The following is a 15,076-nucleotide window of genomic DNA, read 5'->3' as shown; positions in this document are numbered from 1 at the left end:
GTTTTATGTTTTATCATCTTGTTGATTTCTAATTTTATAACATTGCAGTCTGAAAAGATTTAAGTGTTTTTTACTATATTGAGGCTTACTTTGTGACCTAAGAAGTGGTTTCTTTTTGAGAATGCTGTATGTATGCTGGACAAGCTTTTTGTTGGGTGCAATACACTGTATATGTCTAAGAGGTTGTGTTGATTAATTGTACAGTTTAGTTCTTCACCAACTTTGTTGAGTTTCTTTCTAGTGTTATATCTGTCACTAAAGGTCAAAGTCGCCTACTGCTATTGTAGGGAGCTCTGGTGGTAAGAAGCTGTGTTGCTGCAATCTAAAAGGCACATGGATCAAATCCACCAGCTGCTCCATGGAAGTAGGATGGTCAGTCTCTTCCCATGAAATACACTATTTCTGAAAACCTGCTGGAGGTTCAGCTATGGGTTGGTTCCGATTCAACAGTAGATTCAACAGTACACAACAATGACACTGCTATTGTGGTGTTGTCTATTTCCTTCTTTAAGTCTGTATTGTGTATTTTGCAGTTCTATCACTTGATGCTTGTTGTTATGTACCGTCGAGTCGCTGCAACTCATAGCGACCCTATGTACAACAGCCCGAAACTCTGCTCTGTCCTGTGCCAATCGCACTGTCTCTGACACACCCATCCTGATTACCACAATCACTGAATCAATCCACCTCATAGAAGTCTTCCCCACCTGTGCTGTCCCTCCACCCTACCAAGCATGATGTCCCTCTCCAAGGACCGGTCCCTCCTTACATGTCCAAAGTATGTTAGATGAAGCCTCAGAATTCTTGTCTCCAAGGAGCCACCCCGTTTAACCCTCTCCAGGATAAATCTGTTTGTTTTCCTAGCAGTCCATGGTACCCTCAATACTCTTCTCATGCACGACAGCTCAAAGGCATCAATTCTCCTTCATCATCCCTAGTCATTGTCCAACTCTTTGATGCATAACGAGTGATAGCAAAGACCATGGATTGTACCAGATGCACCTTAGTTTCCAGAGAGACAACATTGCTCTTCATTACTTTGGAGAGGTCCCTAACAGCACACTTTGTCATGGCAATACGTCTTTTAATTTCCTGGCTACTAGTGCCAAGAGTGTTGACTGTGGAGCCAAGCAAACTAAAGCTGTGAACAATCTCAATCTCTTCACCATCCATCCTGATGCTGCCAATTGGTCCAGTGGTGAGAATCTTTGTCTTCTTGACAGTGAGCCTCAATCCATACTGAAGGCTGCACTCCTTGACCCTCTGAAGCAAGTGCTTCAAGTCCTCCTCAGTTTCAGCAAGAAGGGTTGTGTTATCTGCATAACGCAGATTGTTGATAGATCTTCCACCAATCCTGACACCACATTTCTCCTCATAGAGCCCAGACTCCTGGATAATTTGTTCTGCATACAGGTTGAAAAGGTATGGAGAGAGGACACATCCCTGGCATATGCCCTTCCCAATTTTGAACCATGCGGTGTTACCCTGCTGTGTTCTGACGACTGCCTCTTGGTCCAAGTATAGGTTTCGCATTAGCATGATTAAATGTTCTGGGATTCCCATTCTTCTCAGAGTCAGCCACAGTTTGTTATGATCCACACAGTCAAACACCTTTACATAATCAATGAAACACAGACATTCTTCTGGTATTCCCTGCTTTCAGCTAAGATCCATCTAACATCAGCTACAATACCCCTAGTACCACGACCCCTTCTAAACCCAGCCTGGACTTCTGGAAGTTCTCTGCTGATGTGCTGTTCCAGTCGTTTTTGGATAATCTTCAGCAAAATCTTGCTTACATGTGAAATCAATGATATTGTTCTATAGTTTCCACACTCTGTTGGGTCACCCTTCTTTGGAATGGAAACAAATATAGATCTCTTCCACTCAGTTGGCCAAGTGGTTGTTCTCCAGATTTCTTGGCACAACTTGGTGAGCACGTCCAGGACAGCATCTGTTAGCTGAAATATGTCAATGGGTATACCATCTATTCCTGGGGCCTTACTTTTTGCTATTTCCTTCAAAGCAGCCTGAACATCTTCTTTCATCACCATAGGCTTTTGTTCATATGTTGTTTCATTAAATTCTTCTGTGTCTGCCAATTCCCTTTGATACAGTGACTTAGTGTATTCTTTCCATCTTCTTTTAATAATTCCTGGATCATTTAATATTCTGCCTAAAGCATCCTTGATTATAGCAACTCGAGCTTAGACATTAATTAAGGTTATGGCATCTTTCTCTGTTGTTTTTGCATAAGGGAGGGGATGTTCTTTCTATGAGAATTCCACCTTCCTGGTATGTGCCCTCATTTTTAGCACAGAATCAGAAATTATTTTATTGAGCTGGGGACATCTCCTTTCCTGCTGGCCTGCTCATTGTGGGACAAAGGAGATTTTTCCTGTGGGTAGCCTGTGTCCTTCCCATTCAGCTGGAGGCTCACAGGGGTGGCTGTCTGCCAGTAGTAGGGAGCTGAGATCTTACTGCCTTCTCCGTGGGCACTGGTGTGACTTTTTTCCCCCTTCTCTTTCTGTGGAATCCACATCCTTCCTGGGTGAGTTTAAGGTACTGGTTACCAGGTTCTGTCTTGTGCTTTCACTCTCCTTTGTACCCAACCCTGCACGTTGCAATTTCCACCTAACTTCAGGATGTTCAAACTGTCTGTGCCTGGACTTCTCTGTATATTTTTCTATTTAATAACCCTGTGGGAGACATGTAGGTTTGTTGATCCAACTAGTTGACCATTCCACTGGATGCCCCCTTTTTCTTTTCTGACTGCTGTTATAATGAGTATTGAATATGGATCCAAGTAAAATAAAATCGTTGACAACATTTGAGGTCACTTATTAGGTGGTAATAATTTTGTTTTCTTGAAGTTGAGATGTAATCTATATTGAAGGCTGTAGTCTTTAATCATCTGCAGCAAGTGTCTCAAGTCCTCTTCACTCTCAACAAGCAAGGCTGTGTTGTCTGCATATCAGATTGTTGATGAGTCCTCCTCTAATCCTGATGCCACATTCTTCTTTATAGTATTCAATTTCTCAAATTACTTGATCAGCATACAAACTGAATAGGTATAGGGAAAGAATACAGCCTTGATGTATACTTTTCCTGATTTTGAACCATGCAATGTTTACTCATTTTGTTCAGACAATAGCTTCTTGTTCTAGGTATAGGTTTTGCATGAGCACAATTAAGAGTTCTAGGGATCCTATTCTTCCTAACTGTAGCCATAATTTGTTATGATCCATACAATCAAATACCTTTGCAATAAATACCTGTATTAGTCAATAAAGTACAAGTAAATATCCTTCAGCCAAGATCTACCTGACGTCAGCAATGATATCCCTTGTGCCACAGTCTCTTCTGTGTGCAGCTTGGATTTCTAGCAGTTCCCAGTCAATATGCTGTCCCATTGTTTTTTAATAATTGCCAGCAAGATTTTACTTGCTTATATTAATGATATTGTTGTTGTTGTGTGTCATTGAATTGATTGTGACTCACAGAGACACTCACTACAAACCTATCATAGGCTCAAAACCCTGGCCTATTCTGAGCCAATCTCATTATCTCCAACACACCTACCTCCATTAATCCATCTCATCCAGAATCTTCCTCTCCTGTGCTGACCCTCTACCCTTCCAAGCATGATGTCCTTCCCCAAGGACTAGTCCCTTCTGACAACATGTCCAAAGTATGTAGACAGAGTTTCAAAATTATTGCTTCCAAGAAGATGCCTGCTTTTACCCTCTCCATGACAGACTTGTTTGTTCCACTTGGCAGTCCATGGTACATTTGATACTCTTCTCCAGCATTGCCATTCAAAGGTATTGATTCTTCTGTTACAGAACACAAGGGGTTCTTTCCGTAATCAATCGCTAGTAAGACAAATGGATTGCAATATCCATAAATGCACTTTATTACACAGGTCTGGGAGACAGTGAGTCACCTCCAAGACTATCTCCCCGTCTGGGAGTGGTCATGGGCTTTTATAGGATGGTGAGACATCAACTTAATTAACAATAAACTTTTAATAGTAAAATCAAAGAATTTCTGTATCTGAAAGAAAATCATTCACACCCAGATACTCCCTTTCCAGGCAAACAGGCAGATTAAGTTACAATTTACATATGATTGGGGGAAACATTTTCAAAGAGCTAACAGTTAATCTAGGAGATGCATCTCCTCTTCTGATTAACAGACAGATCACAGAAAGAACACTGAGAACTCCAAGGTCAAGCAACAAGTCCCACAGGCTGGAGAAAACTATAGTTTTATAACTGATACCTATATAGAGAATTCTGAACTTATTAATACCACCCTATCATTCCCCCATCTTTTTATATAAGTCTTACATCTGTAAGATAAACATCTGAGTTGATTTTTGGGGGAGTTATTTGTGGGTTCCCCATTTGGTAATAGGGTGAAGACTCTCTGGCTGCTTCATGCTGAACTGGGTCATTGTGATGGAGGGGAACAGGTGCTCACTTTAACTCTTCATTGGTGGTCTTGAGTTCAAGCTGCATGTTCAGTTAGAAAATACTCTCATGGCGTTCTCTGACCTCTGGACTGCAAGATCTTTAGTAAACAGGGAATGCAGACATAAATTAGACGACAAACATTAGGAAGCAAAGGAGTATTACAGGCTGCTGTTTGCTTTCCCTACCTCATATGATTTAACAAATTAGTAATACTTTAGTGACATTCTAATAGGCAGGAACAACATTAGTTACTATACAAGTAACTATGCTGATGCACTGTTCTAAATTTACTAATTTTTAGCTGTTGAACTTTTCTATTATGATTAAAGGCTCAAGTTCTGCTCTACTAATTTTAAGTTACATGAAACGTTCTTTATCAACTGTTTGTAAACATAAAACAAAGAAAGAGAATTAAGGGGGAATGACAATTTTCGACTTGTGATATTGAGTCCAATGGAAGTGGCGGGTTGAACTTTGCTTCCTTAGCTGGCAGTCTATCTCTGGAATGAGGCTCAAACAAATTTGTCTGGAACAAATCTCAGTGTTCAGGTTACCTACAGGAAAGGGAGGAAACCTAGAGAGAACAAACTTGTGAGTTACTAGAGGAGATGGAGGAAGGTGACTTAGATAAAGTTTCTCACACAAAATTTCATGGGCTTAATTTAAGCCTATTTCTGGTGCTACTTTAATTCAGAGCAAGGCCAAAGCAACCCCTGACTATACTCGAGATGGGTTTCCTGACAGGGCTCAGTTTATTCCTATTGTCACTCTGAAGGCTTTCAGTAACTTGATCTTTATTTCTTCAGATTATTTCTTATGATCTTGCCAAGCATGGCTTACAAAAGACTTTTAGTTTTTCATTGAAGCATTCCAGCAAAGTAAGAAGAACTAATTTTTAGGTCTTTTTGAGACCTTGCATAGTCCCTGTTGCCTGGGGTCTTCAGGGTGTGCTTGAGGAAGACAACACGATAACAGAAGTCATCGACAAACTAGATTGAACTTCCTCCCATTCTGGCCCTTTTGGTCCTCTTCAGATAAATCAGCAAATTGTCATCCTACCCACTGGAAGGCAGTTCTTCTAAAGAAAGCCCTCCCCAGGACTTTGGATACGCCTTCTTCTAGTGTCCTTGTTTTTTGTAATAAATATTACCCCTTGTCCCTATCTGGTCTCCATTTTCCTCTTGGGGGTTTTTCTTGGGTTCTGATCATCTTACCTTTGGTGATATTTCCAAAGACAGTATTGTCTGGAGGTATCTGGTATTTTACAGTTGAAAGAGTCTGGCTTCCTGTGGGTCCAACACTTCACAGTTTGCAACAGCTGGCTTCCTTCAGGACCAGAACTCGACAGTTTGCAAAGCCTGTGCTCCTGCAGCCACTTAGAAACAACAGTTTCCAAGGCCTCCCTCCTGTGTTCCTGACATATAACAGCTTATATGAGCTGGCCTCCTGCAGCCCCAGCACTTGATAGTGTGGAAAGCCTGGTCCTGTGAAGACCCAACGCTCACAGTTTATAATAAGCCTGACTCAGTTCTGCTTTTTCATCATCCTCACATACCCTGGTGACCAGTTCCCTTCTGGCTTCCGACTCTAGCCCCATATGCTCTTGGAAGGAGGTGGAAGTTCATCTCTGGCCCAAGTCTTTCCAGGGCCTTGACCCTGCACCCAGTCCAGGCATCCTGTCCTGGCAGCAGCCGCTCCTGCTGGGCCGCTCTCCTCATTGCAGTTTACCTGCCGTCCCAAGATGCCATGTGGTGGGAGCTCAGGACTCCCCATCATATGGCCTCATATTCTATCAGTCTCTCTCACTGGACAACTGGGGTGGGAATGTACATTCTTGAGTTCAAGGGGCTGAGGGAGTCTGGTGGGTCCTCTGGAGTATGCCCAGGGTGTCTGGCATTCTCTGTTGTCATGTTGAGCTGAGTTTGTGCCAATGGCTCAGTCCATCTTTTGTAGTCTCCTCCTAATGACAGGGATACTCTGGGAAACAAAAATCAGGTTAAACATTCAGACTCTAGCAGAGTTTTCTGAGCCAAGATCCGCGTACTTACAGAAAGCTTGATGCAGCCTTTCAAAAACAGGGAAGGATTACCATTTGGTTGCCGCAGGATGTCTTCGGTCATCTTCAGGTTTGGAGTTTCCATTCTTCTTCTTGGTCCTAGAGACTTTACTTTTTATGTTCCCTTTGCCTTAGGCTTCTAGCATTTGGATACAAATTAGCCTTAGTGAAGCAACTGTTTTCAAAGAATCTCCATGAAGGCAAGCAGCTTCTATTCATCTCTTCTCTTCACCAGACAGCAGCTGGATTAAGAAAAGTTGAATCTGCTCACTTAGAAAAGAAAGTAGTGATTATTATGTCTGTTATTTTAACAATTACCTTCATAGAAGAGTCTGGAATTGTTATTTTTCTTAGAGTCTCTGGATAGCTACCTGAGGGGGTATTGTTTGGCCTTGTTCGGAGTAGCCCTGGCCAAAAGAATATGAGGTGAAATAAAATTACCTAATCAGCTTTTCCTCAGTACATTCTGGAGTGACACTTACTCTAGGTTTTTTTACTATTAAGTGTCACTGGCATATTAAAAAAAAACTTCATTGGCTTGATTTGAGCATATCCAAAAATCTACATTTTTCTTTTATCTTGCCCTCATTTAGCAAATGCCCTCCACATTCTTATTTTTATAATATATAAAGGCCAATGTATACAGATTTGACTCAATTTTCTTGACCTCTGGTGAAATATCACTTGCCGAGTAATTTAAGGATCTGTACAAAGTCTACTTTTTCTTTTTACTATAACTTAAATAACATAAAAATGCAAAATTTTTACTGCAGTAAAAAAATATTCTTTTGGCTAAGGATAATATTAGCAAATAGGCCAATTACACAGAATTCTTTTCTAACAGACTTTTTAACCAGAATGGACACTTTTGTTCTTACTTTTGAGCAATGATCTAAAATGAACAAAAGAACAGTGTCAATACATGTGCAATCTTTACAGATACATAATCATCAGATATAATAACAATACAGCTTTTGATCAGATACAGAACAAGTTTTACTCATTAGATATAACTTCTACTCATCAGATATAACAAATTTTACTCATCAAATATAACTTTAGCTCATCAGATACAGTAGAAGTTTTACACAATGAATACAATTTTCACTCATCAGATATAGTACACGTTTTACTCATCAAATATAATTTTCACTCACCAGATACAGCACAAGTTTTACTTAATATAACTTTCACTCAGCAGATACAGCACAAGTTTTACTTATTAAATATAATTTCCATTCATCAGATACAGAACAAATTTTACTTATAAAATATAACTTTCACTCAGTAGATACAGCACAATTTTACTTATTAAATATAATTTTTACTCATCAGATACAGCACAAATTTACTCAGTAGATACAGCACACGTTTTACTCATCAAATATAATTTTCACTCATCAGATACAGTACACGTTTTACTCATCAAATATAACTTTCACTCAGCAGATACAGCACATGTTTTACTCATCAAATATAACTTTTACTTAACAGATACAGCACAAGCTTTACTTATTACATACAACTTTTACTCATTAGATATAGCATAAGTTTTACTCATTAGATATAACTTTCACTCAGCAGATACAGCACAAGTTTTCTCATCAGATACAATGCAACTTCAATCAGATCTGATACAAGCTGGCATCAATCAAAGTTCTAAAAAGAACGAAGAGCGGAAAGCTTCTGCTTCCGATTATAAAATGAAGACTGGAAAGCTTCAGCTTTCATTCCTATAGGTTCCTGTTTAAAGTACAGAAAACAACATAGGTACAACTTGTGCAATAAAGTACAGAACCCAACACAGGCACAACTGGTGCAATAGATACAGATTTGGAGTGGGCGATTCACGTGGGCAGCTCACGCTAACCTACTCAACCCAGATTGGAGTGGAGGGCTCACGCCAACCCACTCCCAGGTAATCAGTTACAGGCACACACACGTGCATTCCCCAGGACTGGCCAAAACAGACAAAATTTTTTACTAAGCGCGCAGTTACCAGATAAAGTGCATGGATTCATGAAGCCGATGGAGGATGCCAAGAGTTGATTTCTCAAAGGTCTCTTGAGACAAAAGATCTTGGTGGCGTGCCTTTGGATGTTTGAGAAACCTGCTCGCAGGGTCCTCCTATCCACAAGATTCAGAATCCCCTAGCAAGCAAAACCAAAAAGTTTTTACTTACCAGGTGAGTCTGAGGGGTCCCATCTGGGTCGCCAAAAATGTTACAGAACATAAGGGGTTCTTTCCGTAGTCAATCGCCAATAAGACAAACGGATTGCAATATCCATAAATGCACTTTATTACACAGATCTGGGAGACAGTGAGTCACCTCCAAGACTGTCTCCCCATCTGGGAGTGGTCATGGGCTTTTATAGGATGGTGAGACATCAACTTAATTAAGAATAAACTTTTAATAGTAAAATCAAAGAATTTCTATATCTGAAAGAAAATCATTCACACCCAGATACTCCCTTTCCAGGCAAACAGGCAGATTAAGTTACAATTTACATGAGATTGGGGGAAACATTTTCAAAGAGCTAACAGTTAATCTAGGAAATGCATCTCCTCTTCTGATTAACAGACAGCTCACAGAAGGAACACTAAGAATTCCAAGGTCAAGCAATAAGTCCCACAGGCTGGAGAAAACGATAGTTTTATAACTGATACCTATATAGAGAATTCTGAACTTATTAATACCACCCTATCACTTCTTCAGATGGAATACCAACTGATACATTTCAACAAACAGATGCAGCCCTGGACATGCTCACCAGGTTGTGCCAAGAAATCTGGAGGACAACCCCCTGACTAACTGGAAGAGATCCATATTTATTCTCATTCCTCCCCCCCAAAAAAGATAACCCAATGGAATGTGGAAATTATCAAACAATATCACACACAAGCAAAATTCTGAAGATTATCCAAAAATGGCTGCAGTAATAGTACTTGACAGGAAACTACCAGAAATACAAGTTGGGTTTTAGAAAAGACCATGTAAAAAAGAGCAAGGGCCACGTGGGAGTGCTGTAGCTAACCTTTACAAACTTTACAGAAGGAAACTATCCCCACCTAAAGCATCAATAACACAAAACCAATTCCCATGAGGTCAGATATGTCCCCCGAGGCTCCCATGCCTCTTTCTACTAACACCAATTTTACTGCTTGGCTAGATAAAAAATCTGATGTGATAGCTCACAGACCACACAGAACCATATTGGGGGAGCTAAAAGGTTATAATTCAATTTAAAGGACAAATATTACATGATGCCACTGTTGTAGAATGGGACTGTCCTTGGGGTTGGGGAGAGACTGAGTAAGATGGGTTCAATAATGTATACTGCACTGAAACAGAGGAGGGAGAAAACTGTTTAAAAGAGATATATAACTAGGTATTTCTGTCATCACAGGAGTCTAGAGCGAGGGCTACATGGTGGAGGGGACCTGGGGGAGGGTTTGTAAAACAATGAAAGAATCTTTTCTTTTACTTTTCCATAATTTTTGACTCATGTACTTATAACTTGTTAGTCAAATTTGTGTCTTCTAGGTTGCAACACCCCCATGATACATCTTCAAGGATATGAACATGTACGGCCAAGCACAATCAATAAGAGTGCATCTAAATTTCAAAATCAATCTCCATAGTAGTCTATGTGTTTCCTACTGCCAAAGGGGCCCTTTAGAGTAGTGAGAGAAGATCTTCACCCTGAAACCCACAGCATCCCTTTTCAGCAAGAAGTAGCTAAGAGAATACGCCATCCCCTTTTCCTTATGAATCAGGGTGAAGTCTCTCTCAGGGAGGAGTGATAGGGAATGGCAAAGGACACACCGACAAAGGAGATTAATCAGAACTGACTTTGACAAGCACTGTGGCAACTGGACAATTAAAACAGACATTCGGATGGCGGGGAAGAAGAACAAACTGGGGAGGAGGGTGGAGAGAATGGTGCGGCAATGAAGGAGTGAAAGCCCAGAATCCCTGTGAGTGTTATTGAAACTAATAAAATTTAATAATAATAATAAAAAAACAAAAAAACACAAAAAACAAAGTACAGTCAAGTCAGCTCCCAAAATGTGAAAAATGCCATCTCAAAAAATAGATGTTTTAGGTTACGTTAAATGCATGGGAAAGGGCTTGTGTTTATTTAATATTTTTAGGAGAGAAAGGCAGTTTTCTTAGAAAAGGTGATGTTGTGCAAATCAGGAGGCACACACCTGCTTTTCAGGGTGGAGTCTGTCTGGTCAAATCCAGGTTGCAGCTTCATCTCAAAGGGTAAACACCTTGGTGTTGGTTACGCCTTCTTAGCTCTGTACTCTGGAAAGTCATGAGGCATGGATTCTGCTTCTGCACATGCATGGCACCTGAAAGCTCTCCAGATAACTCAGGAATTGTTAGTCAAGTTTATGGTTGTCAGGAGGGAACCCCTGGGGCCTGGATTAGCAGAATTCTGCTGCTGCTTGTGGAGAGGGCGCCTGGGCATTGTACTGGACTCCTTGATCTGAAATGTTGTAAGAGAAGTATGTCATTACTGATTTACGGAACTATGAAGGCAAAAAGAAAAAAGTAAAAGACCCATTGAAGGAAGGAAGGGAGGGAGGGAGGGAAGGAAGGAGGGAGGGAGGGAGGGAGAAAGGAAGGAGGGGGGTGGGGAGGGAGGGAGAAAGGAAGGAAGGAAGGGAGGGGTGAGAGCAAGCACGCGAACTCATGTTTTAGCATTGCAGTTTAAGTGCATTTGCTGGCATACACCTGGCATTTATTTTTTATTATTTTATTATTATTATCATTATTTTATTAAGACACAAAGTTATCACAAACAGTAAGGATCTGTCATTAACATCTTGATTTTAGATGTCATGGAACTAGGGTGTTTTTCAGAAGACAAACAACACTGTGTGAGACTAAGTCACATGCATGGGCAGCAAAGAGTTACCTGACTGAGCAGTGACCTAAGACAGTGATTCAAAGCAAAGAGTGGGATTCAAACCAGAGGCCAGAGTGACATAGATGCATCAACATTCCATAGTCTTGCCAGCTCCTCCAAGATTCCCTTGCATCCAATGTCATCTTGAAGTGTTGAGCGTGTACAGAAGAGAACTTCACGTATCTGAACAAAGCTGTGCAAATATCGCACCTCCCTTCACTTCTGAGAAACACCACTCTCCATGAAAGCACCAGACAGTTCTTAGATTTGTTGCTTACAGAATCAGACTTTTGTTCCTCCCAGGCCTTGTAGGGGTTTCTTGGTCTGTAATAAATCTATGCCCTTTCTATTCCTGTTCTCTAATAAGTCTGTATCTTTCCAATTTTCCAAATTTTTTCTTCTACAAACTCATCTGTTTTTCTAGTTACTATTTAGCTGTAGTCTACAGAGAGTTGTGCTAACAACACAAAAGTAATGCCTCCCTGGTGGTTTAGATCTACCAGTGACTCCATGGGAGAAAGATATCTATAGCCCCTGAAAACTCACCAAGAGGTCAGCTATGAGTCAGTTCCAACTTGATGGCAATGAGTTTCTCAACCATAAACCTCAGGTTGGCAGTATAACTCCCTACCCACCAAGGCCACCAAGACTCCCAGATTCTAGACAAGATACAACTAAGTTTAAGGCATGTCGTTTACTTTTGTTGCACTTCATCATGCTGCTCTGGGATTTGTTTCCTCCCCTGCTAAAACTGGCAGCTGTGGAGCTAACTCAATGGCGACCCTGTATGAGAGAACACACTTGTGCTCTACAGCACTTGTTTCAGTGGTTGACGGACAAGTGGAATTTAGCATAGGGAGTTATTAAAATCTGATCATTTAGATTATTAATGAGTTTGATGACTACATTTGCAACTTCCTTTTGGCAAACATGGATTCCTAGTGTTATAAGTCTTTAAAGGAACCCTGGTGGTACAGTGGCTAAGCACTCAAAGGTCACTGGGTTTGAACCTACTAGCGGCTTTATGAGTAAATGAAAAAATTGTCTGCTTCTGTAAAAATTCACATCTCAGAAACCTGAGGGGGAAGTTCTCTGTTCTACACAAAAAACTTCATTGCCATCCAGTCAGAAGGGACTCACAGCTGCCCCTCCAGCAGGTTTCAGAGGCGATGAATCCCTCAGAAGGAGATTGCCAATCTTCTTCCCTTGGAGTAGCTAGTGAATTCAAACCATTAGAGAGGCTCTGCCTTTGGGTTAAGAGTGTGACTCTCTATGGACTAGGCCACTGGGGGTAGGGAATCCATAGCAACAGATAGGCATTTAGTGAATAGTTCTCCTTTCCAATTTACTTCAGCCTTGGGTGGAGTGTTGATTGTAAGTGGTATCACAATCCAGATAAACCCTTCTTTTGTGAACATAAATCAAATTTGACCTTGGGGAAAAAAGAAAAACGGAGACTAGAAATTCGGGGGCTTGTGTTTTTAGGTGTCCTTCCCGTCCTGTGGCTTGTGCCCTAGTCTGAGAGCTAAGAGTGTAGTCAACTGGACATCCTCACACAGAGGACCTCTGCTTCGAGAAAAGGCACAAGGGCAGCAAACACAAGGTCTTTAATTTGAGGGAAGCCTTTCATCTCCACATGTGTACAGAGGAAGGCCTGATGTCATGCTGGTCTTGCTGTCCAGGTGCGCTTACCTCTTTATTCCAAGGGGATTGTTTGAAAAGTCACAGGCATGATTTCGCTTCTTCCTTGTAACCCACCTAAGGGAAGTGTTCCAGTGAGAAGGGACAGGCATCCTGCACTGGACACTGGAGACCTGACAACAGCGAACTAGCCCACTGCCTTTCACTTGTCCTGCATGCTGATCAACAGGTGTTTATGGGTCAGTGCAAAGTCAATAAAATAATCCCTTTTATAATGAGTTAAGTCCCAGGGAGGGAGCTCTGGGAGCACAGTGATAAGAAGCTATGCTGCAATCCCAAAGATACACGGTTCAAATCCACCATCTGCTCTCCAAGAGAAAGATGGGCAATCTTCTCCTGTTCCATTTACTGCCTCTGGAAACCTGCCAGAGGGCTAGCTATGAGCACACAATAACAACAAAATCCCAAGTGTGGGGGTTAGAATTTAGCCACAGCCAAGAAATCCATAGTGTTAGGAACTTTTTTTTTAAAATTTTTATTGTATTATTTTTACGTGTACCGTCAAATCAGATCTGACTGGTACAGGAGGAGATTGCCCCCTCCTTCTCCAGCAGAGCATCTGGTAGATTTGAACCGTGTACCTCGGAGATTACAGTGCACCGTCTTGCCACTAGGAACTTTTAATAGCCTCAGTAGACTATGGCATGACCACTGCCTTCTTACCTGTTGAAACCAAGGACAGATCTGCATTTACAAACCAATGTGTGTTCCAGTAACCACAAGTCACCATCCAACAAAAGCCATCCAAAACCCTGTGAGACCCTCATAGTTTGTGGAAACACATATTGCAAAAGGATTATTAAAATATTCCTGGAAAATGAGAAAAAAAAAACACACTTCCACAACAAACCCAAACCAACCAGCCAAACACTAAAAAGAACCAGTGTGTCACAGCAAGGCATATTTAAGAGGGTAGAGAATTGGTTTCTGAACCTCAGTTATCTTGGCTAACCCATGACCTAGTGATAAGGAGTCGCATTACCAACTCAAAGGCAGGCAGTTCCAACCACCAGCTGCTCCATGACAGAAAGATGAGCAATCACCTCCCATGCAATTTAATGCCTCTGACATCAAGTCTGAGGGTCCGACTTGATGGCACATAACCACCACCACCACCACCATTACCAAAAGACCAGGTAGGTGTCTTTGGCTGTTGAAATCTACTAGTTGTTCCACTGGACAGAGAGGAGCAGTCTCCTCCTGTTAAGGTTTACAGTCTGGAAAATCAATGAAAGGTTGCTATGAGCCAGGACCAACTTGATGGCAATGAGCTTATAAACACCTTGAGGTGTCCTGGTGGCAAAGTACATTCGTTACATGGTGGGAGGTTAACCGGTAGGTCAGCAGTTCTAATCCACAAGCTGCTCTCTGGGAGAAAAACAGTCTGTTCTTGTACAGATTTACAGCCTCAGAAACCTGATGTGGTCATCATGAGTCAGAAGAGACTCAACAGAGGATGTGTGCCACTGTGTGTGTTGGGGAAGCAGTTGTAAACACCTTACTGGAAAACCAGGCATTCTTGTTCATAGCAATCTGTGGGCCTTTGCCCTGCTAATCCATCTCTCTGTGGAGGTTTGAATGTACCAGCTGTTCTGCACGAGAAAGATGGACTGTCTCCTTCCATGAGATTTACAGCCTCAAAATCCATTGGAGGGTCAGCTATGAGTCAGTTCTGACTCAATGGTATTAAATTTAGAGAGTTTATTGGGATGTGCTCATCTCATACCCAGAAGCAGTTTTAAAGCCATCCTTGGTTTCTAGACAGAATAAATTATCTGTAGGGGAAAAGACAAAATAAAATCCCCCCAAACTGAAGGAATATTTATATGGCTCAAAATTCTAGCAAGAGCAGTCAAAGACAGAGTATTTGCAAAAAAATTCATTGCTCCATAGCTGATACTATGGTGAGTTTTCAAAGGCTG

Source organism: Elephantulus edwardii, unplaced genomic scaffold (genome assembly GCF_000299155.1).
Source record: "Elephantulus edwardii isolate Elephantulus edwardi_28Jun2011 unplaced genomic scaffold, EleEdw1.0 scaffold00283, whole genome shotgun sequence".
Classification (NCBI taxonomy): domain Eukaryota; kingdom Metazoa; phylum Chordata; class Mammalia; order Macroscelidea; family Macroscelididae; genus Elephantulus; species Elephantulus edwardii.
Note: the sequence above shows the minus strand (reverse complement) of the source record.